Source organism: Delphinus delphis, chromosome 11, assembly GCF_949987515.2.
Source record: "Delphinus delphis chromosome 11, mDelDel1.2, whole genome shotgun sequence".
In the NCBI taxonomy this organism is placed as follows: Eukaryota; Metazoa; Chordata; class Mammalia; order Artiodactyla; family Delphinidae; genus Delphinus; species Delphinus delphis.
The window spans coordinates 80839867-80866405 of NC_082693.1; the positions used below are offsets into that span (position 1 = coordinate 80839867).

At 36.5% G+C, this 26539-nt stretch overlaps 1 protein-coding gene and 1 pseudogene across 5 annotated transcripts in view; one reads left to right on the top strand and one right to left on the bottom strand.

Moving 5' to 3' along the window:
• The window catches only part of ANKS1B (ankyrin repeat and sterile alpha motif domain containing 1B), a 1152360-nt gene that overhangs the window by 983571 nt on the left and 142250 nt on the right, over positions 1-26539 (bottom strand). The window lies entirely within an intron of this gene.
• Positions 7754-8778, top strand: LOC132433976 (glyceraldehyde-3-phosphate dehydrogenase-like; annotated as a pseudogene).

The window sequence follows — 26539 nt, forward strand, 5'->3', positions numbered from 1 at the left end:
TGCTGCAGCCACCAAGAACGCTGTGTGCAAGCACAGGTCACTATCCACACCTCCCTTCCCAAAAGTCTGTGCAGGCCGCCACTGCCAGGGTCCTGTGATCCAGGGACAACTTCCCCAGGAGAACGCACGGCGTGCCTAAGGCTGTTGCAACATCACACCGGCCTCTGCCACTGCAGGTTCTCCGCACATTCCGTACCCCTCCCACCCCCCCAAATGAGTGAGCCAGAGCCCCCTAGTCAGCTGCTACTTTAACCCCGTCCTGTCTGAGCGAAGAACAGACACTCTCAGGTGACCTACACGCAGAGGCAGGGCCAAATTCTGAACGCCAGGAGCAGTACAAAGAAGAGAAACAGAAATTTCTCCCAGCAGCCTCAGGAGCACCGGATATATCTCCACAATCAACTTGATGTACCCTGCATCTGTAGATTACCTGAATAGACAACTAATCATCCCAAAATTGACGCAGTACACTTTGGGAGCAACTGTAGACTTGAGGTTTGCCTTCTGCATCTAATTTGTTTCTGGTTTTATGTTTATTTTACTTTACTATTTAGACTTTATTATCATTAGATTTGTTTATTGATTTGGTTGTTCGCTTCCTTTTTTTTTAATATATATATATTTTTTTCCTTTTTCTCTTTTTGTGAGTGTGTATGTGTATGCTTCTTTGTATGATTTTGTCTATATGGCTTTGCTTTTACCATTTGGCCTAGGGTTCTGTCTGTCCATTGTATTTTTCTTCCTTTTTTTTCTTACTTTTTAATTTTTTAAATTTTCAATAATTTTTTTATTTTAATAACTTTATTTTATTTTTCTTTCTTTTTTTCTCATTTTTCTTCTGAGCCATATGGCTGACAGGGTCTTCGTGCTCTGGCTGGGTGTCAGAGCTGGGCCTCTGATGTGGGAGAGCCGAGTTCAGGACATTGGTCCACCAGAGACCTCCCGGCTCCATGTAATATCAAATGGTGAAAGCTCCCCCAGAGATCTCCATCTCAAGGCTAAGACCCAGCTCCACTCAACGACCAGCAAGCCACAGTGCTGGAAACCCTATGCCAAACGACTAGCAAGACAGGAACACAACCCCATCCATTAGCAGAGAGGCTGCCTAAAATCATAAGGTCATAGACACCCAAAAACACAGAACCAGATGCAGTCCTACCCACCAGAAAGACAAGATCCAGCCTCGTCCACCAGAACACAGGCACTAGTCCTTCCACCAGGAAGCCTACACAACACACTGAAGCAACCTTAGCCACTGGGGGCAACACCAAAAATTACGGGAACTAGGGACCTGCAGCCTGCGAAAAGGAGAACCAAAACACAGTAAGTGAAGCGAAATGAGATGACACAGAAACACACAACAAATGAAACAGTAAGGTAAAAACCCAGCAGAACAAACAAATGAAGAGGAAACAGGCAGTCTACCTGGAAAAGAATTCAGAATAATGATAGTAAAGATGATCCAAATTCTTGGAAAAAGAATGGAGAAAATACCAGAACGTTTAACAAGGACCTAGAAGAATTAAAGAGCAAACAAACAATGATGAACAACACAATAAATGAACTTAAAAATTCTGTAGAAGGGATCAATAGCAGAATAACTGAGGCAGAAGAACGGATAAGTGACTTCGAAGATAAAATAGTGGAAATAACTACCGCAGAGCAGAATAAAGAAAAAAGAAGGAAAAGAATGGAGGACACTCTCAGAGACCCATGGGACAACATTAAACACACCAACATTCCAATTATAGGGGTCCCAGCAGAAGAAGAGGAAAAGAAGGGGACTGAGAAAATATTTCAAGATTTTACAGTTGAACACGTCCCTAATATGGGAAACAAAAGACTCAAAAAGTCCAGGTAGCACAGAGAGTCCCATACAGGATAAAACCAACGAGAAACATGCCAAGACACATATTAATCAGACTATCAAAAATTAAATACAAAGAAAATATATTAAAAGCATCAAGGGAAAAACAACAATTAACATACAAGGGAATCCCCATAAGGTTAACAGGTGATCTTTCAGCAGAAACTCTGCAAGCCAGAAGGGAGAGGCAGTACATACTGAAAGTGATTAAAGGGAAACACCTGCAACCAAGATTACTCTACACAGCAAGGATCACATTCAACTTCAACAGAGAAATTAAAACCTTTACAGACAAGTAAAAGTTAAGAGAATTCAGCACCACCAAACCAGCGTTACAACAAATGTTAAAGGAACTTCTCTAGGCAGGAAACACAAGAGAAGGAAAAGACCTACAAAAATAAACCCATAACAATTAAGAAAATGGTAATAGGAACATACATAGCGATAATTATCCTAAATGTAAATGGATTAAATGCTCCAACCAAAAGAAACAGACTGGCTGAATGTATACAGAAACAAGACCCATATATATATGCTGTTTACGAGAGACCCACTTCAGCCCTAGGGACACATACAGACTGAAAGTGAGGGGATGAAAAAAGATATTCCATGCAAATGAAAATCACAAGAAAGCTGGAGTAGCAATTCTCATATCAGACAAAATAGACTTTAAAATAAAGACCATTACAAGAGACAAAGAAGGACACTACATAATGATCAAGGGATCAATCCAAGAAGAAGATATAACAATTGTAAATATTTATGCACCCAAAGTAGGAGCACCTCAATAAATAAGGCAAATGCTAACAGCCATAAAAGGGGAAATCAACAGTAACACAATCACAGTAGGGGACTTTTAACACCCCACTGTCACCAATGGACAGATCATCCAAAATGAAAATGAATGAGGAAACACAAAATTTAAATGACACATTAAACAAGATGAACTTAATTGATATTTATAGGACATTCCATCCAAAAACAAGAGAATACACTTTCTTCTCAAGTGCTCATGGAACATTCTCCAGGATAGATCATATCTTAGGTCACAAATCAAGCCTTGGTAAATTTAAGAAAATCGAAATCGTATCAAGTATCTTTTCTGACCACAGTGCGATGAGACTAGATATCAATTACAGAAAAAGCTCTGTAAAAAACACAAACACATGGAAGCTAGACAATACACTACTTATAACCAAGAGATCACTGAAGAAATCAAAGAGGAAATCAAAAAATACCTAGAAACAAATGACAATGAAAACAGGATGACCCAACCTATGGGATGCAGCAAAAGCACTTCTAAGACGGAAGTTTATAGCAATAGAATCCTCAAGAAACAAGAAACGTCTCAAATAAACAACCTAACCTTACACCTAAAGCAACTAGAGAAGAACAAAAAAAAAACCCCAAAGTTAGCAAAAGGAAAGAAATCACAAAGACCACATTAGACATAAACGAAAAATAAATGAAGAAAACAATAGCAAAGATCAAAAAAAACTAAAAGCTGCTTCTCTGTGAAGATAAGCCATTAGCCAGACTCATCAAGAAAAAAAAGAAGACTCAAATCAGTAGAATTAGAAATGAAAAAGGAGAAGTAACAACTGACACTGCAGAAATACAAAGGCTCATGAGAGATTACTACAAGCAACTATATGCCACTAAAATGGACAACATGGAAGAATTGGACAAATTCTTAGAAAACGACAACCTTCCAAGACTGAACCAGGAATAAACAGAAAATATAAACAGACAAATCACAAGCACAGAAATTCTGACTGTGATTAAAAATTTTCCAACAAACAAAAGCCCAGGACCAGATGGCTTCACAGGTGAATTCTATCAAACATTTACAGACGACCTAACAACTATCCTTCTCAAACACTTCCAAAATACAGCAGAGGGAGGAACACTCCCAAACTCATTCTGTGAGGCCACCATCACCCTGATACCAAAACCAGACAAAGATGGCACAAAAAAGAAAACTACAGACCAATATCACGGATGAACATAGATACAAAAATCCTCAACAAATACTAGCAAACAGAATCCAACAGCACATTAAAAGGATCATACACCATGATCAAGTAGGGTTTATCCCAGGAATGCAAGGATTCTTCAATATATGCAAATCAACCAATGTGATAAACCATATTAACAAATTGAAGGAGAAATCCATATGATCATCTCAATAGATGCGGAAAAAGCTTCCGACAAAATTCAACATCCACTTATGATAAAAACCCTCCAGAAGGCAGGCACATAGGGAACATACCTCAGCATAACAAAGGCCACACATGAGAAACACACAGCCAACATCATTCTCAATGGTGAAAAACGGAAACCATTTCCTCTAAGATCAGGAAGAAGACAAGGTTGTCCACTCTCACCACTATTATTCAAAACAGTTTTGGAAGTTTTAGCCACAGCAATCAGAGAACAAAAAGAAATAAAAGGAATCCGAACTGGAAAAGAAGAAGTAAAACTGTCACTGTTTGCAGATGACATGATACTATACATAGAGAATCCTAAAGATGTTACCAGAAAACTACTAGAGCTAATCAATGAATTTGGTAAAGTAACAGGATACAAAATTAATGCACAGACATCTTTTGCATTCCTATCCACTAATGATGAAAAATCTGAAAGACAAATTAAGAAAACACTCCCATTTACCTTTGCAACAAAAAGAATAAAATACCTAGGAATAAACCTAACTAAGGAGACAAAAGACCTGTATGCAGACAACTATAAGACACTGGTGAAAGAAATTAAAGATGATATCAACAGATGGAGAGATATACCATGTTCTTGGATTGGAAGAATCAACATTGTGAAAATGACTATACTACCCAAAGCAATCTACAGATTCAATGCAATCCCTATCAAACTACCAATGGCATTTTTCACAAAACTAGAACAAAAAATTGCACAATATGTATGGAAACACAAAAGACCACAAATAGCCAAAGCAATCTTGAGAAAGAAAAATGGAGCTGGAGGAATCAGGCTCCTGGACTTCAGAATATACTACAAAGCTACAGTAATCAAGACAGTATGGTACTGGCACATAAACAGAAATATAGATCAATGGAACAGGATAGAAAGCCCAGAGATAAACCCACGCACCTACGGTCACCTTATTTTTGATAAAGAAGGCAAGAATATAAAATGGAGAAAAGACAGTCTCTTCAATAAGTAGTGCGGGGAAAACTGGAAAGCTACATGTAAAAGAAAGAAATTAGAACACTCCCTAACACCATACGCAAAAATAAACTCAAAATGGATTAAGACCTAAATGTAAGGCCAGACACTATAAAACTCTTAGAAGAAAACATAGGCAGAACACTCTATGACATAAATCACAGCAAGATCCTTTTTGACCCATCTCCTAAAGAAATAAAAACAAAAATAAACAAATGGGACCTAATGAAATTTAAAAGCTTTTGAAAAGCAAAGGAAACCATAAACAGGACAAAAAGAAAACCCTCAGAATGGGAGAAAATATTTGCTAATGAAGCAACTGACAAAGGATTAATCTCCAAAATATACAAGCAGCTCATGCAGCTCAATATAAACAAAACAACCCAATCCAAAAATGGGCAGAAAACCTAAATAGACATTTCTCCAAAGAAGATATACAGATTGCCAACAAACACATGAAAGGGTGCTCAACATCACTAATCATTAGAGAAATGGAAATCAAAACTACAATGAGGTATCACCTCACACCAGTCAGAATGGCCATCATCAAAAAATCTACAAACAATAAATGCTGGAGAGGGTGTGGAGAAAAGGGAACCCTCTGGCACTGTTGGTGGGAATGGAAATGATACAGCCACTATGGAGAACAGTATGGAGGTTCCTTAAAAAACTAAAAATATAACTACCATAGGACCCAGCAATCTCACTACTGGGCATATACCCTGAGAAAACCATAATTCAAAAAGAGTCATGTACCACAATGTTCACTGCAGCTCTATTTACAATAGCCAGGACATGGAAACAACCTAATTGTCCATCGACAGATGAATAGATAAAGAAGATGTGGCATATATATATACAGTGGAATATTACTCAGCCATAAAAAGAAACGAAATTGAGTTATTTGTAGTGAGGTGGATGGACCTAGAATCTGTCATACAGAGTGAAGTAAGTCAGAAACAGAAAAACAAATACCGTATGCTAGCACATATATATGGAATCTAAAAAAAAAAAAAAAAATGGTTCTGAAGAACCTAGGGGCAGGACTGGAATAAAGACATAGAGAATGGACTTGAGGACACTGGGAGGGGGAAGGGTATGCTGGGTGAAATGAGAGAGTGGCATAGACTTATATATACTACCAAATGTAAAAAGATAGCTAGTCAGAAGCCCCCGCATAGCACAGGGAGATCAGCTCTGTGCTTTGTGACCACCTAAAGGGGTGGGATAGGGAGGGTGGGAGGGAGATGCAAGAGGAAGGAGATATTGTGATGTATGTATATGTATATCTGATTCACTTTGTTATAAAGCAGAAACTAACACACCATTGTAAAACAATTATACTCCAATAAAGATGTTTAAAAAAATTTAAAAATAAAATAAAAGATTCAAATCACAAAACTATATTCTGACTCCAATTAAATTAAAAATCGTTCACCAAAAGGTATCTTTAATATCCACAAATATTAGAAACTGAATAATACATATGTCAAAGAAGATATCAAAAAGATTTTGGAATGTATTTACAACTGAAAGAGAAAGAAAACACAAAATATCAAAACTTTGGGGATGCAACTACAGTAGTACCTAAAGAAAAATGTATAGTATTAAAATGACACTGATAGATCAGAGAAAGGTCCCACATTGATGACCTCAGCTTCCACTTTAAGAAACAGGAAAAGAAGAGCATATTAACCCCAAAGTAAGCAGAAGAAAGGAAACCAGTGAAAAAGAAAACAGGATAACAATAGAGACAATCAATGAAATCAAAAAGTGATTCTTTAAAATACTCTATAAAATTTAAAAATCTATAGGCAAACTGATAAGGATTAAAATAGAAGATACAAATTACTAACTTAGGAGCAGAGAGGTAATATCACTACATATTCTAAAAATATGAACAGTAAGAAAATATTTTTAATAACTTTATACCAATAAATTAAAAAACTTAGATGAAATGGGCAAGTTTCTTGAAAAACACAAACCACCAAAACTCATTTTTAAAAATAGGATCACCTGAATAGCCCTACATCTATTAAGGAAACTGAACTTGAACTTGTGGTTACAAAACATTCCCCACAAAACAAAATAAAAACGTCCAGGTCCAGGTGGTTTCAATGGGGAATTACGCCAGATATTTAAGGAAGAAATAGTATCAGTTCTACAAAAATCATTCCAAAATATTGAAGAGCCACAAATACTGCCTAATATTCTATGACACCAAAGACATATGACAAGAAAGAACTACAGATCAATATATCACTCGTGAATACAGAAGCAAAAATTCTCAGCAAAATTCTAACAAGTTGAATCCAACAATATATGAAAAGAACACTACACCATGATGAAATGGAGTTTATTTCAGGAATGCAAATTTGTTTTAACATTCATAAATTACTATATTAACAAACTAAAACAGAAAAATCATTATTATCTCAACAGATATGGAAATAGTACTTGCCAAACTCCAACATCAATTCCTAATAAAAACTGTTGCTAAACTGGGAATAGAAGGAAATTTCATCAACCTATAAAATACATCTACAAAAAACTTATAGCTAACATAATCTTAATGATGAAAGACTGAATGTATTCCCCTTAAGATCAAGAACAGGGCAAGTTATGTCTGTTTCCCGAGGCTTTCTGTTTTTCTTCATTCAACAGACAGCTGATTTTCCTGTGCAGTGCCAGCTGCATCGCTAAGACATGATAGTGAAGATTGGAGTAAATGGATTTGTCTGTATCAGATATCTGGTCACCAGGGCTGCTTTTAACTCTGGCAAAGTGAAAACGTTGCCGTCAATGACCCTTCATAGACCCCAACTTCATGGTCTACATGTTTCAATGTGATTCTACCCATGGCAAGTTTGATGGCACAGTCAAGGTTGAAACTGGGAAGCTTGTCATCAATGAAAAGTCCATCTCCATCTTCCAGTAATGAGATCCTGCCAATGTCAAACGGGGTGATGCTGCTGCTGGATATATGGTGAAGTCCACTCATGTCTTCACTACCTTGGAGTAAGCTAAGGTTCGCTTGAAGGGTGGAGCCAAAAGGGTCATCATCTCTGCCCCTTTTGCTGAAACCCCCATGTTTGTGATGGGCATAAACCATGAGAAGTATGTCAACTCCCTCAAGATTGTCAGCAATGCCTCCTGCACCATCAACTGCCTGGCACCCCTGGCCAAGGTAACCATGACAACTTTGGCATCATAGAGGGACTCATGACCACAGTCAATGCCATCACTGCCACCCAGAAGACTGAAAATTGATGGACCCTCTGGGAAACTATACAGTGACAGCCACAGGGTTTCCCAAAACATCATTTTGGCATCTACTAGCACTGCCAAGATTGTTGGCAAAGTCATCCCTGAGGTGAAGTGGAAGCATACTGGCATGGCCTTCTGTGTCCCCACCAACAGTATGATGATCATAGATCTGACTTGCCATCTGGAGAAAGTTGCAAATATAATGACACCAAAAAGTTGGTGAAGCAGGCATCAGAGGGCCCACTAAAGAGCATCCTGGCCTACACTGAAAATCTTGCTGTCTCCTGCAACTTTACCAGTGACACCCACTCTTTCACCCTTGATACCGTGGTTTGCATTGCCCTCAATAACCACTTTGTCAAGCTCATTTCCTGGTAGGACCATGGATTTGGCTACAGTAATAGGGCAGTGGACTGATGATCCACATGGCCTCCAAGGAGTAAAAGCCCTCTGGGCCACCAGCCACAGCGAGAACATGAGAGGAATAGAGATATGCTCAGCTGCTGGGGAGTCCTTGCCCCAACTCAATCCCCCAACACACTGAGAATCTCCCATTCTCAATACAGTTTCAATCTCAGACCACTTAAAGAATGGGAGGGGCTCAGAGAGCCCTACCTTGTCATATACCACCAATAACTATAATGTACGCAGTCAAAAAACTTTTTTGTACCAGAGATTTTAGCCAATGTAGTGGCTAGAAATGCAGTGAAAAGAAAAGGAAATAAAAGACATCCAGATTGTAAAGAAAGAAGAAAATCTATCTTTACTTGAAGACAACACAGTCATGTATGTAAAAAATCCCATGAAATCTACAAAAAAAGCTACTAAAATTAAAATTGTGTTTAATTAGGGGAAGTTCTGTAAAAAATATAGGGAACTCTGACCTTTCTTCATAATACTTCCATAAATCTAAAATTATTTCAAAATAAAATGTTTAAAAAAAAGGAAAACCTTACTCAAAAAAAAAAAACACAACCAAAAAAGTGTGTTTAGCAAGTTTGCAAGAAACAACTCAATAGGTAAAAGTCAACTATATTTCTATGTGCTAGCAAAGAACAATTGGAAATCAAAATTTTTTTAAATATCATTTACAATATCAAGAAAAATATTAAATACTTAAGAACAAATTTGACAAAATATGTACAAAGTTGTACACTAAAAACTACAAAATATTGCTGTGAAAAGTTAAAGAGGACCTAAACAAATGGTGAGATAATATCAAGTTCATGAATCAGAAGACTAAATATTTTTATGATGTTAATTTTCCACAGATTTATCTTTAGATTCAATACAATGCAATCAGAATCCCAGCAAGCTTTTTTTGTAGAAATTCACTAATTCTAAAATTCATATGGAAATACAAAGGACCTAGGATAGCCAAAGCAACTCTGAAAAAGAACAAAGTTGGATACTTACACTACCTGACTTCAAGACTATGATAAAACTATAGTAAACAAGACATTGTATGGTATTAAAGATAGATTATTTGAAGAGAACAGAGGAATAGAAAGTCCACCTACACATATATGCAAGTGATTTTGACACAGGTGCAACAGCAATTCATTAAAGAACGAACAGTCTTATCAAAAAATTGTGTTGGAACAAATGGATATCCTTAGGCCATACCATATCCAAAACAAAACTGTATATCCTCACCACACCATATACAAAAATTCACTTAAAAATAAATCATAGATCTAAAAGCAAAACCTAAAACCATAAAACTTCTACAAGAAAATGTACAGGGAAATTTTTGTGACCTTGGATTAAGCAAAAAATTTTCTAGATTTTAATACCAAAGCACAACCCACACAAGAAAATTTGACAAATTGGACTTTAACAAAATTATGAGCTTCTGTTCTTCAAAGACACTGTTAAGAGAATGAAAAGGAAATGGGGACTGGGAGAAAAATTTTGCAAATCACATTTTCTTTTCTATTCTTTGATCCATAATAGATAAAAAAAATCAATGACCTTAAAAAAAAAATGGGCAAAGAATTTGAACAGATACTTCAGCAAAGAAGATATACACATGGCAAGTAAGAACATGGAAAGGTGCTCAACATCATTTGTCTTGAGAGAAATGCAAATTAAAACCATGAGATACTACTCATATCTATTACAATGGTGCTGATTAAGAATACTTCACATACCAATGTTGACAGGGATGTAAATCAACCACAACTCTCAAACACTGAACTACCATACAATCCAGTCATTCCACTCTAGATATTTAGTCAACAGAAATGACAGCATGTTTCTATACAAAGACTTATACATAAATATACATAGCAGCTTTATTTATACTAGCCCCAAACTGAAATAACCCAAATGTCTATTAACAGGTAAATCAATTTAAAAAATTGTGATATGGGGCTTCCCTGGTGGCGCAGTGGTTGAGAGTCCGCCTGCCAATGCAGGGGACACGGGTTCATGCCCCGGTCCGGGAAGATCCCACATGCCGCGGAGCGGCTGGGCCTGTGAGCCATGGCCGCTGAGCCTGCGAGTCCGGAGGCTGTGCTCTGCAACGGGAGAGGCCACAACAGTGAGAGGCCCACATACCGCAAAAAAAAAAAAAAAAAAAAAAAATTGTGATATGTTCATACAATGGAATGCTACTCAGCAATAAAAAGGAATGAAATATTCAAATATCCAACAACATCCGTTGAAAATCTAAATCAGTCAGGTTCTCAGATTGCTTCTTCTTGAAACAGCAGAATGGGAGATTTATCCCCTGAAATGAATAAAACACATAGTCTCTGGATTAGAGGCAACAGGCCCAGATGAGGGCAGGGGAGCTAAATCGTATGAGGTAAGGAACTGAACTTTTTTTCCCTCTCAATAATTAAAACACTTTTTCAGGATTTTTTATTGAATCATTCTTCCTCTTCCTGCTTCTTTCAAGTGTTAACTTTACCTTAAACTAAATTTTTATACAGGTATACCCCATTTTATTGCACTTCAATTTATTGTTTTGCAGATACTGATTTTTTTTTGTATCTTTATTGGAGTATAATTGCTTTACAATGTTGTGTGAGTTTCTGCTGTACAACAAAGTGAATCAGCCATATGTATACATATATCCCCATATCCCCTCCCTCTTGAGCCTCTCTCCCACCCTCCCTATCCCACCCTTCTAGGTGGTCACAAAGCATCGAGCTGATCTCCCCGTGCTATGCAGTAGCTTCCCACTAGCTATCTATTTTACATTTGGTAGTGTATATATGTCAATGCTACTCTCTTGCTTTGTCCCAGCTTCCCTTTCCCCCACTGTGTCCTAGTGGCAGGGCAGGCATAAAGACACAGACGTAGAGAATGGACTTGCTTTTCTTTTTAATTGAAGATTTGTTGCAACTCTGTGTTGAACAAGTTTATCTTCACTGTTTTCTAACAGCATTTGCTCAATTCATGTCTCTGCAATTCATTTTAGTAATTCTCACAATATTTCAAATTCTTATTTATTACTATATTTGTTATGATGATCTATGAATTGTTTTGGGGCATCAAGAAATATGTCCACATAGGACAGTGAACTTGATGAATCTTGTACGTGTCCTGACGGCTCCACAGACCGCCATTCTCCACCTCTCTCCCTCTCCTGAGGCCTCCCTCTTCCCCAAGACACAGTATTGAAATGAGGACAATTAATAACCCTACAGTGGCCTCTAAGTGTTCAAGTGAAAGAAAGAATCACACATCTCTCACTTTAAATCAAAAGCTAGAAATGATTAAGCTTAGTGAAGACATGTCAAAAGCCACGATAGGTTAAAATCTAGGCCTGTTGCACTAAACAGTTAGTCACATTGTGAATGCAAGGGAAAAGTTTTTGAAGGAAATTAAAAGTGCAACTCCAATGAACACATAAATGATAAAAAAGTGAAACAGCCTTACCGCTGATAAGAAGAAAGTTTTAGTGGTCTGGATAGATCAAATGAGCCACAACATTCCCTTAAGCAAAAACCTATGCAGAGCAAGACCCTAACTCTCTTCAATTCTATGAAGGCTGAGAGGGAGGTGAAAAAGCTGCAGAAGAAAAGTTTGAAGCCAGCAGAGGTTGGTTCATGAGATTTAAGGAAAGACTCTATCTCCATCACATAAAAGTGCAAGATGAGGGAATTCCCTGGCAGTCCAGCGGTTAGGACTCTGCACTCCCACTACAGGGGGCCTGGGTTTGTTCCCTGGTCAGGGAACTAAGATTCCAGTAAGATAGATAGATAGATAGATAGATAGATAAATAAATTTTAAAAACCAACAAACACAAGTGCAAGATGAAGCAGCAAGTGCTAATGTAGAAGCTATAGCAAGCTATCCAGAAGATCTAACTAAAATAACTAATGAAAGTAGCTGTGCTAAACAACAGATTTTCAGTGTAGACAAAACAGTCTTACTTTAGAAGACTATGCCATCTAGGACTTTCATAGCTAAAGAGGAGAAGTCAACATCTGGCTTCAAAGCTTCAAAGGACAGGCTGACTCTCTTGTTAGGAACTAATGCACCTGGTGACTTTAAGCCAACTGTAAATCAACTATACTTCATTTTTTTAAATTAATTAATTAATTAAAAATAAATTGAAGCCAATGCTCATTTACCATTCTGAAAATCCTAGGGCCCTTAAGACTTATGCTAAATCTACTCTGTCTATGTTCTATAAATGGAACAAGAAAGCCTGGATGATAGCACACCTGTTTACAACGTGGTCTACTGAATATTTTAAGCCCACTGTTGAGACCAATTGCTCAGAAAACAAGATTCCTTTCCAAATAGTACTGCTCAATGATAATACAGCTGGTCACTCAAGAACTCTGATGGAGATGTACAATAAGATTAATGTTGTTTTCACACCTGCTAACACAACATCCATTCTACAGCCCACATATCAAGAAGTAACTTCAACTTTCAAGTCTTATTATTTAAGATACATTTCATAAGACTAAATCTGCCATAGATAATGATTCCTCTGATGGATCTGGGCAAAGTCAATTGAAAACCTTCTGACTTAGACGCAAGAGGGAGGAGATATGGGGATATATGTATATGTATAGCTGATTCACTTTGTTATAAAGAGGAAACTAACACCATTGTAAAGCAATTATACCCCAATAAAGATGTTAAAAAAAAAAAACCTCTGGAAAGGATTCACCTTCTGAAAGACATTAAGAACATTTGTGATTCATGGGAAGAGGTCAAAATACTAACAGGAATTTGGAAGAAGTTGATTCCAACTCTCATGGCTGACTTTGAGGGGCTCAAGACTTCAGTGGAGGAAATAACTGCAGATGTGGTAGAAGTAGCAAGAGAACTAGAATTAGAAGTAGAAACCAAAGATGTGACCAAACTGCTGCCATCTCATGATATACCTTGAATAGGTGAAGAGGTGCTTCTTATGAATGAGCAACAAAAGTGGTTTCTTGAGACAGAATCTATTCCTGGTGAAGGCACTGTGAAGACTGTTGAAATGACAACAAAGAATTTAGAATACCACATAAACTTAGTTGATAAAGCAGCAACAAGGTTACAATATGGGTAAAATGCTATGAGACAACACCCCCTGCTACAAAGAAATCGTTCATGGAAGGAAGAGTTCATCGATGGGGCAAACTTCATTGCCGTCTTATTTTAAGACATTGCCACAGCCGCCCCAAACTTCAGCAACCACCACCCAGATCAGTCAGCAGCTATCAATACAGAAGTAAGACCCTCCACCAGCAAAAAGATTACAACTTGCTAAAGGCTCAGATGATGGTTATGATTTTTTAGCAATAAAGAATTTTTCAATTAAGGTATGTACATTGCTTTTTTAATATAATGGTATTGTACACTTAACAGACTACAGTATAAACATAACTTCTATATGCACTGGGAAACAAAAACAGTTCATGTGACTTGCTTTATTGCAATATATGCTTTACTGCAGTGGTCTGGAACCGAACTGACAATATCTTGAAGGTAAGCCAGTATGTACTGTTGGTCTGTTTCTAGGGGTTCTCTTGTATTCACCAATTTCTCTATTCTGGCACTAGAATCACTTTTTTTTTTTAGTATTGTCTATAATTGGTGGTATATAGATCCCATAATGACTTAATTTCACAATCTTTTTCCTGCAACTTCCTCTAGATGCCTATTAAATAAAAGTATTAATATGAAGACTACAGGCACAAAAATATTTACTGTATAATTTTAATAGTAAAAAAGAGAAAGCTCATGAATGCCCATCAAAAAGGGAAAAATTAATTAGGATTTATCTACACCATGGAATATTATGCAACTATTAAAACAAGTAAGTTTGATTTATATGTACTGACCTTGAAAACATATTAAATGAAAAAAGCAAGTTGCATAATATTGTGTGAATATGTCAATATCCTAAATGCTTTACATACATTGACTCATTTACATCCACACAACTATAAGACAGAGACTGTTATTAGTCCCATTATACTGATGTTAAACATTTGCATTAACATAGAAAAATGCATGCAAAAATAATTAGTCGCCTCTGAATTGTTTGAATAGTCAAAATTATCAAGTATTTTTCAAGGAAAGTTTTTTTAAAAACAATAGAATATGAAGGAGAAAAGACAGGTTTGCTCCAGATTGTGAAGAGCCTTATAACATGCCAAGAAGCTTAGCCTTTATCCTATAAGCACTGTGGACCTAGAGGGTTATCAGAAAGATACTACGCATGTTTCTGGATCGGGTCAGTGTTTTATTATTGTTTTTATATTTTTTATTTTTTAATTATTTTTTAAAATATTTATTTGGCTGCATGGAGTCTTTTTTTTTAATTTAATTTATTTATTTTTGGCTGTGTTGGGTCTTCATTTCTGTGCGTGGGCTTTCTCTAGTTGCAGCGAGCGGGTGCCACTCTTCATCGCGGTGCACGGGCCTCTCACTGTCACGGCCTCTCTTGTTGCGGAGCACAGGCTCCAGACGCGCAGGCTCAGTAGTTGTGGCTCACGGGCCTAGTTGCTCCGCGGCATGTGATTATCTTGCCAGCCCAGGGCTCGAACCCATGTCCGCTGCATTGGCAGGCAGATTCTCAACCACTGCGCCACCAGGGAAGCCCTGCATGGAGTCTTAGTTGCAGCATGTGGGATCTTTCATTGTGGCACACAGGCTCCAGAGTGCGTGGGCTTAGTTGCCCCGTGGCATGTGGGATCTTAGATCCCTGACCAGGGATCGAACATGCATCCCCTGCACTGGAAGGAGGATTCTTAACCACTGGACCACCAGGGAAGTCCCTGGGGTCAGTATTTTATAATGAGAGCTCTTTCTAAAGACAGTTGGAAGGTGAAGAGAGTGAACAAATTGGTTGCAGGGAGTCAGGTTAGTAGTCTGTTTTAACAATCTAGGGAAGAAACAAAGAAATCTGAACTAGTGGATATACAGAGGTAGAGAAGAGGGAGTAAACTCAAGTAGACATGTCTAAAATAAAAACCTATGGGAGATGGTATCCATATGAATAGGATAAGAACAAAAGAATGACTGAGATTTCTACCATGAGCGAAATGCATGGAAGATGGGATATCTCCATTAGAGAGAACTGCGAGGGCACTGGTGTCTTTCGGGGAAAGCCAAGTTTTAGTTAAAGGTGACTAGCACACTATGTTGCTCAGGAATACCTCTGGCAAAGCATGGAAAAGAAATGAGAAAATACTGTAAATTAACTCAAATTATTTTTAAATTTCCTGCATGTTATTAGACCTTATAAATATTTAGTAGGGGAAGATAGGATATTTATAACAAAAGTAAGATTCAAGGTCTATAGATTTCATTTACCTATACCATCTCAATTCCCCATTATCAAAAAAAAAAAAGAATTAATTATAATAGGAGCATGAGGAAAAAAATCTCCAATGCATGTCTCCTTTCCTAAACAGAATGAATGTGGATACATCTTTTTTTAAACAAGGAGGTTCAGGATAGAATTTAGCATACATATAAATATATTTGACTACCTTAGGCACATATCCACATATCTATAGAACATCCACACACACTTGAAAGAGTAAAAATAAGCCAGACTCAGACCTTCCAACTAAAAAGTTAATTAAAAATATAATAAACTTTGATGTTTATAAGCTCAAGCTTTGAGCTAATGTTCTACTTCATTCCAACTTTTTGCACTGCACTCCTCTTGTTTCTCAATGATAATCTTTAAATTCAAAAAGAGGGCCTATATTAAAACCTTGATAAACTTAAGGCTGTTTTATAAAATACAAGAATTTCTAAATACCTTTAAGAGATGTCTTGAAAAAGTTTTAAATCTTATTAAATATTTATTCCCAAAAAGGAAATATATAGATCCTTGGTCTTAGTCTAATATATACTCAATTTCATCTCCTATACTAACTTGTCTATATTTTATATTCTGTATGTGAGAATTCATACCGAGAATGAATGCTCTGAGACGATATGAGAGCCCCAATTACCAAAGATTTAATTTCCTTTGTTATGCTATTTGTACTAATATATCAAATTGGATTAGTACATTTTAGAATATAAACAAAATAGGTTTTCCACAGAAATTTCAAATAACCTGGACGTTCATTAATGAGAATACTATGTTCCCTAAGCTCTCACATATTTAAGATTACACCTAAATAAACTGTAAGTCTGAGTTTCTTGGGCCAATACAATCTTGTGTATAGCAAACAAGACTTAAACACAGTTACTCCACAAATTGATCATCATTATACCCTCTACCAACCTATGTGACAAATTCTTCAGGAGCAACATAAAACCTTTCAGCTTTTCTTGATTCTTATCTGACACTTGAGGTCACTCCAAGGCTCCAGATATGAAAATGTACAGAATGTGCATCGAACGCCTCAAGCAGGGTCAGAGTAGGTAGAAATGGTCTTCTGACATGTCATATAATTTCAAGCAATGAAAACAAAGCCCTGTTCTTTTCAATCCATATCTTAACAGTTTGCTTCCATCTTTGGATGAACTGGACACGTGCACACGCAATTGAGTACTGTAAGTTAAGTTCTCATCTCCATAGTGATGATGTAATTTTATTAACATGGGCTAGAAGTATCTCATATGAGTGTAATAAGTCTGGAATAACGTGGGCCATACATGTAAATTTAAACGTTCTAGTAGCCACATTAAAAAGATTTTAAAAAGAGATGAAATTAGTTTTTTGTATATTTTATTTAACCTAGTATATCCAAACATCATTTCAATATGGAATATAAAAATTATTGAGGTATTTTACATTTTCTGTACTGTTGTCAAAATCAGTGTTTATTTTACATTTATAGCACACTGCAATTAGGACTAGTCATATTTCAAGTGCTTTATAGCCTCACATGGACAGTGGCTACTCTATTGCACTACATAGGGTAGTCCTATATAATTATTTTCAGAAAAAAGAAAAAACAAGATTAACTCTGAAAATTTTAAATGCCTTCTAAAAATAACTGAAAAGACTGGCTTTGTAGTAAATAAATGCCCATGTGATTGAGTCCCAGAAAATATCTTTAACAATTTCTTACCGTTTGAGCAAGATAAAATATGTAATAGACCAAGTATATAGTCACATCAGAGACTGTAAATGCACAATATTACATAAGTAATATTAGGGAGCACCATAGCCAAAATTATACTAACCAAACATTTTCTAATGAATCATGTGCACCTTGATTGCTTGATGTAACTCTCAATAATAACTATTCACACAGCAAATCAGAATCGGTGAACTGTGAGCAGAAATAACTCCTGGAGTTATAATCACACAACTTATCATCTCTCTACTAAACATACAGTATACACCACAAGATAGCATTTTATAATATGAGAAGGAATTTGCAACCATGAAGAGAAACATAGTTAAGAAAACCTAAGAGTAAAACTAGAGCATCTATTTCAACCCAGTTTCAACTTTGTAATTAGTGCTAAGTGTAAAACGTATTCCTTCCAGCCCTCAACTTCTCTTCTTCACCTAGATATAACTCCTGAAAAATGAACTAACAGACAAGGCAGATTAAGCTCTCATTGCTATGCAAGCACTGATTTTGGTGGCAATTGTTCTTATCCTCATGTTCTTTTCTTAGGTAACAATATTTCCAAGGGTACTGTGGTAGGCAGAATAATGGTACCCCAAAGATGTCTATGTCCTAATCACCGGAATCTGAGAATATGTCACGCTGCATGGCAAGGGAGAATTAAAGTTGTAAATGGAATTACACTGCTAATCAGCTGACCTTAGCCTGGATTTTTTTTTCTTAAAACTGCATGGCTAGAACCACTAAAATAATGAGAGTGTAATTCTTATCTTGTTGATGAACTTAATGGCATGCCTGGCAGGGTTTCACCATTTAGTATGATGTCTGCTGTTGGCTTCTCATGGATACATTTTCACCGTATTAAGGAAGTTTTTATTACTTTGTTAATGAACAAGAAGCAGCAGAATAGCATAGTGGCTAAAAAGCACACTCAGGATTCAAACTGCCTAAATTCGAATACTGGTTCCATTTCTAACTGCATGACCTTGGGAAGATTATGTAATCACTCTGTGCCTCAGTTTCCTCATCTATAAAATGAACATACCAGTAATAGCTACTTCATAAGGATGTGAAGATCAGATAGACCCATGAAAAGTGCTAGTACAGTGCCTGACACATAGTAATCATCATGTCTGTAGGAAGAGTAAGGAAGGAATGTTCTTATGATTTGTTAAATTTATTTAGGGTCTTTCAGGATGAGTATATGTTTTCTCCTTTAATACATTAATATTATTATTTTTATTTATTTATGTATTTATTTATGGCTGCGCTGGGTCTTTGCTGCTGCGCGCGGGCTTTCTCTACTTGCGAGAGGAGGCTACTCTTTGTTGTGATGCGCGGTGGTTTCTCTGGTTGCGGTGTGCGGGCTCTAGGCACACAGGCTTCAGTAGTTGTGGCTCGCGGGCTCTAGAGCACAGGCTCAGTAGTTGTGGCACACGGGATTAGTTGCTCCTTGGCATGTGGGATTTTCCTGGGCCAGAGCTCGAATTGAACCCGTGTCCCCTGCATTGGCAGGCGGATTCTCAACCACTGTACCACCAGGGAAGCCAATTCTTTTTTTTTTAATAAATTTATCTATTTATTTATTTACTTATTTATTTAATTTTTGGCTGTGCTGGGTCTTCACTGCTACTCACGGGGGCTACTTTTTGTTGCAATGTGCGGGGCTTCTCATTGCAGTGGCTTCTCTTGTTGTGCAGCACAGGCTCTAGACATGCGGGCTTCAGTAGTTGTGGCATGCGGGCTCTAGAGCGCAGGCTCAGTAGTTGTGGCACACATGCTTAGTTGCTCTGCAGCATGTGTGATCTTCCCGGACCAGGGCTCGAACCTGCGTCCCCTGCATTGTCAGGCAGATTCTTAACCACTGTGCCACCAGAGAAACCCTAATTAATTCTTGATGAGAACCGTCTTTACACTCCTGAAGGTAAACTTGTCTACGTATGGGGTATATTTTAATGTAATCCTGGATTGCTATTTGTAATTTAGGGTTTTGCATCCATATTCATATGTAAAATCAGTCACCAGTTTTCTGGTCTCTTCAGTTTTGGTATCAGGGTTATGTAAATGAAGAGTTTTCTGCCTTTTTTTAATCTCCAGAATAAATCAACTAACATAGAAAGTGTTTGTTACTTGAATATTTGAAAGAACAAACATGTAAAATCATCTAGGACTAGCACTTTTTCGGAGTAAATCCTTAAAACTTCCAGTGTCTACTATGGTTACTGATCTATCAATACTGTCAACCTCATCTTGGATCAATTTTGTAATTTACATTTTTCCTAGGAAATCAACTATTTCCATTTAGGTTTTCTAATTTATTGAAAAAATTGCACATATTTTTATATTTATTACTATCTTCTGTATTTATAGTTCTGTTACCATTTTCGTTCCTAATGTGCTATATTATTCTTCTTTCCTCGGTTTGCCTAGGTGGGTCTATTTTATTGTCATATTCAAAGATTCAATTAGCTTTATTTTTATCAAACATCTACTGAATGTGTTACTTATTCATGTATTTGTTTGTTTACTTTCTAATTACTTTCTGTTCTTAACTATAAGAATTCAATCATCTATTTATTATATTATATCCTTTTTTTCTAGCTCTTTGAGTTGAATGCTTAACTCATTTAATTTTATTCTTTCTTATTTAAAAGCGGGACTTCCCTGGCAGTCCAGTGGCTAAGACTCCGTGCTTACACCACAGGGGGCTCGGGTCCAATCCCTGGTTGAGGAAGTAAGATATCACATGCTGTGCCACGGCCAAAAAATAAATAAATATATATTTTTTTAAAGAGCATTACAGGTTATGACATTTCTACTGACTGTAGGTTTGTCCACATCACTTAGGTTTTGACAAGTCATATTTTCATATCAATTGCTACATATACAGTCTGTAATTCAGCTGTGATTTCCCTTTTACCCTGAAAGTTGTACTCATTTTAAAATTTGTTAAGTGTTTAGATTCATTTTCTCTTAATGATATATTTCCAGTTTTATTGGGTGGGCCAAAAGGTTCATTCTGTTTTTTCTGTAAGATGGCTCTAGTAATACTTAGTTGTCTTTAACTTCATTCGAAACAATTTTGTTAGATTGTATGTGACAGCTGTCATATCAGCATGCATGTAAAAAAACCCATCAAAATTGGTGAATTTTTGCAAACATTTTAATATTGAAGATGGAAGAAAAAGGCAACATTTTCGGCATATTATGTTTCATTATTTCAAGAAGGGTAAAAACGCAACTGAAACACACAAAAAGATTTGTGCAGTGTAAGAAGGCGCTGTGACAGAACGAACATGTCAAAAGTGATTTGTGAAGTTTTGTGCTGGAGATTTCTCGCTGGACGATGCTCCATGGTCAGGTAGATCAGTTGAAGTTGATAGCGATCAAATCGAAACAATAATTGAAGACAATCAACGTTATACCACGCGGGAGATAGCTGACATACTCAAAATATACAAAGCAAGTCTTGACAATCATTTGCACCAGCTTGGTTATGTGAATCACCTTGGTGTTATGGGTTCCACACAAATTAAGCGAAAAAAACCTTTTTAACCATATTTCCACATGCAATTCTCTACTTAAACATAATGAAAACGTTCCATTTTAAAAATAAATTGTGACGGGCAACGAAAAGTGGATACCGTACAATAATGTGGAATAGAAGAGAGCATGGAGCAAGTGAAATGTGAACCACCACCAACCACACCAAAGGCCGGTCTTCATCCAAAGAAGGTGATGTTGTGTATATGGTGGGATTGGAAGGGACTCCTCTGTTATGAGCTCCCTCCAGAAAAACAAACGATTAATTCCAACAAGTACTGCTCCCAATCAGACCAACTGAAAGCGACATTAGATGAAAAGCATCCAGAATTAGTCAATAGAAAATTCATAATCTTCCATCAGGATAACACAAGACTGCCTGTTTCTTTGATGACCAGGCAAACACTGTTACAGCTTGGCTGGGAAGTTCTGATTCATCTGCCGTATTCACCAGACATTGCACCTTCAGATTTCCATTTATTTCAGTCTTTACAAAATTCTCTGAATGGAGAAAATTTCAATTCCCTGGAAGACTGTAAAAGGCACCTGGAACAGTCCTTTGCTCAAGAAGATAAAAAATGTTGGGAAGATGGAATTATGAAGTTGCCTGAAAAATGGCAGAAGGTAGTGGAACAAAAGAGTGAATACGTTGTTCAATAAAGTTCTTGGTGAAAATGAAAAATGTGTCTTTTATTTTTACTTAAAAAACCAAAGGCACTTTTTGGCCCACCCAATACCACATTATACTCACAGCATAATTATTCAACTTCAAATAATTTATTTAGATTTTCTTTGAAAACTAGTATGTAGTTTTATGTTACATAAGCAGTAAGTGTATTCTCTGTTTCTAAAGGTGAGATGTATATTTTTCAAGCTTATTAACTGCATAATTCATACCATCTATAAGCCTAGTTTCTCTACTTCATCATCAAATTCTGAGAAGTGTTACCATGCATAGTAAGTATATCTCTGTGATTGAACTGTCATCAAACTTCCTTTGAATTTCTAAATTTGCTTGTTTTGTTATATTCTTCAGTTGAGCAAAAGAATGATACATCTTTATAAATTATGTATTACCAAAAAATTGGTTTAATTCCATATAATGGTCTCTATCTTAAAATATATTTTGTCTGTAATTAATATTGCCAGCTCAGCTTTCTCTTTGTTTATATATAACTGGTATAGTTTTGACTATCCATTTATTTTCCTTCTATTTCTATCATTTTATCTTGGCTATATCTCTTGAAAACATAGCCACGGTTGGCTTTTTTTTGTTTTATAATCTAAGAAGCTTTGTCTTTTAATTTTTTTATGAATTTTATTTATTTTTTTATACAGCAGCTTCTTATTAGTTATCCATTTTATACATATTAGTGTATATATGTCAATCCCAATCTCCCAATTCACCCCACAACCACACCCCCGCCACTTTCCCCCCTTGGTGTCCATATGTTTGTTCTCTACATCTGTGTCTCTATTACATTTGGTATTATTCCTATGACTAAATTTTATTATCCTGTTCTTTTTTCCTCTTTTCTTTTTTCTGTTTTCATGTTCAAGCTTTCTTCATTTCTTTATTTTTCTCTAGTTATTCTTCCTTATCATTTTATTTCTATTATATTAGTCCTCTACTTCTTTGCAAATACATTAAACTGTAATTTCTTACTGGTGTCAAGAATTAAATTGTAACCATGTCCATCCTTAACAAAGTATAATTTGCATCTTTCTTTTCTCATCTTCACTCCAAAGCCTTGATGAAATAATGCGGAATTTTAATGCTATATTACTATTTCCTCTTTATGATTTTTATTTCAGAAACATTTCCTAATAATTGTGTTATATTTTACAACCATATTATCAACAGTGATTTAGGTTTTACTAGTTTCCTACTCAACGTGGTTTCTTATTTAACAAGATTATATGTAATATGGTTAATATCTTTTGCTGCCTTGAGGTAACCAACAGTCACAAGGACTACAACAAGGATAGCCATGTTCATGAAAGGCATAGGTACTGGCATGAGATTCTTCCACCTCAGATCTGCAAGGAGTCTTTAACTTTAAGAGATAAGAAAGAAGGACTGAGAGTGTAAAACAAAGAATGTTGCTCACCAACCAGTTCTATAAGGAATAAATCATTAGCCACTGTAGTTGCTGACCAACATGCACCCTGAGAGGAATTCGGGATAAAAAACAGGATAAGGCATTCTGTGCTTTGAAAAAACAAGCCCCTTAGAAAGTTGATGTATATCTCAGGAAGAAGTTTAATGAACCCAGATTCTTGCATCTTCCCATACACAGAAGAGCACTAAAATCATTAACTTGAGATATCTATTCTTTGTAACTAGCAGTAATCTTTTACCAAGATGTATGCTTGACTGCACGTAGTCCCTAGCCAAATCATATATATATTCGCTTCTCTCCTATCTCTTTAGAGCAACTTTCTCAGAGCTACTGAGAGGCTGTCTCCTGGACTATAGTCCTCTTCCCTGAATACAACTTAAATTCACAACTGTTGTGTTGTTCATTTTTCTTTAAGTCAACAGGAGTATAACATGGTCACATTTGGGGGAATGTAGTCTTTGTGTAGAGAGGCTGTCTGTTCTCCTCCCCTCCTCCAAGTGACGGGGAAAAACACTTAACTGATTTCCCTCCCCAAAGCCCAGGGAAGTGGGGGGTACCAAGAAAAAAGTTGGGGAGTGTCTGTAAGAAGGAATAACTGACAAGTTCTATCCAGGATTAAACATTCTCTTTGCTGACCTACCCCAGACCTTCTGGAGTTGAGGTAGAGTGGGAGTAGAGGAAGAAGATGGGGAAACATTGGTCTGGAATGGCAAACAGTTCCTGGTCAGAAAGCATATTTTCTAAAAGTATGGAATACAGATTCTGTTCAGACCCAGGGGAGCCTAAATTGGGGTAGCAATTGGTAGATGCAATTGGGAGCCACAGGCAGACCATCAATCAATGCAGCAGTAGGTAAAAAGGCACTAGAGGAATATAGCCTGAGGCTTCCTGCTAGGTGTGGCAGCATCCACCTGTGGGAAGCTGTGGACAAACCAGTTTAGGAATAATGACAAGGAGAAAAGGGTCAAAAACTTTGCCATGGGCTGTCACATTGTATAAGAAGACATCTTTTGGCCCTTTGCCCTCCTCCTAGAAAAGTGAAGAGGGGATTCAGGGGCAGAGGGAACAGGAAGGTGAGGGAAGAGGTATGAGTGCTGTCTACATATTCCTCTTCACACAATACAAAGGGAGAAAGCTTTGAATGAAACATGAGAATGAAGCTTTCAAACGGACGGGACCGACAAAACTGAAGACCTAAACTACCATATATCAAGACTTAATGTAAAACAGTACAGTTCAGGCAGTGAGGTGTTGACATAAATAGATCAATGGAACAGAACAGAGCCCAGAAATAGACTCCAATCTATATGACCCCTTGACTTATGACAAAGGTGATACAGAAGTACAATGAGGCAATTATGGTCTTCTTATTAAATAATGCTGAGTCAATTTGATATCTATATTAAAAACATGAATCTCAACCTCCACCTTAAGTTATATATAAAAATAAATTCTAGATTAATTATAGATATAAATATGAAAAATAAAGGAATAAAACTACTAGCGAAAATACAATATATCCATGACCTTCAAATAAAAATTTCCATGAAAGAAGCAGACAAAAATCACCATAAAGGAAAATACTTGACCAACTGGACTACATTAAAAAAACTGTTTTTCATCAATGGACACCATTAACACAATAAAAAGACAAAACAACAGAGTGAGAGAAGATAATTGTGTGTATTTGCTATCTATTTTCTGAAATGCCTGTTCAATATTTGTCCACTTTGTATTAGTTTGTGTGCCATTAAAAATTTTTTTAATTGATTTTTAGGAGTTCTTTATGTGTTTGGTTACAAGACCCTTGTCAGACATACACACAGACAGAGAGAACTGCTCAACTTCATTAGTCATCAAGAAAAACGCAAATTAATACCACAACGAGATACCACTACATCCACCAGAATGACTAAAATGAAAACCAAGTGTTAGCAAGGATGTGAAGCAACTAGAATTCTCATATGCTGCTAGCAGAAACACAGCATAACTTTTCAAAGACTGAAAAGTTATTTAACAGTATTCATTTAAAAATTAAATACATAAAAATTATGTATTTAATTAAATAATTAAAAAATTCACATATGCACACCCTATGACTAGCAGTTCAAGAATTCTTACCTACATTTACCAAAAGATATGTACAAGCATATACTATTCATAATAGTAAAAAACTATCCATCAATTGTAGAAAGAATAAACTGTAGTATATTCACAAAGTACAGTAGAATATTACACAGCAATGAAAAGGAATAAATTATTCTCCACAAATGAATGAGTTTTACAAACATAAAACTGAGCAAAAAAAGTCATATATAGAAGAATCATATGGTATGTTCCATCTGAATAAGTTCAAACTGAGGAAAGCTAATCTGCTGTGTTAGAAATCAAGACAATAATTACCCTTAGAGGGTATAGTAAGTAGAACACAACACAACTGGGGTTTCTGGAGTGTTAGTAAAATTTTATTTCTTCATTTTTCAGTCTAAAAGGAGAAAAAGTCAAATTGATATTGGCCTTCTTGTCTGTAACAGTGGATGCTAAAAGACAGTGGAGCAGTGTAGTCAGAGTTCCACAGGAAAAATATTCTGACAGTATTGTATGCATTCAATTTATAGATGTGTAGCTATTTTTTATGGTACTGTGATATCCTCACTTGTAATAAGAAATATATATATTTGGTCTTTGTCCAGTTTCTGGCACAGAGCTCTTAAAACCCTAGGAATTTCCTAAGAGATAAGAGCAATAAAGGTATCTTTTGTCATATTAATGAGGTGACTTTTGGACTGCACCTAAGGATAGGGGTTGGTTGCCAGGAGACCCAACCGAGTGATTAGAGGGTTAGAACTTTGAGTCCCACCTCTGTGACCTCAGAGAAGGGGAGGGGGGCTGGAGGAACCAATCTCTAATGGCCAGTGATTTAATCAATCATGCTCATGTAACAGATGTGACATAATATAATTCATTGTATTTTACAATTATGTATGTACTTCTCTGTGGGTTTATTTAAACAAAATGAGCAAGAG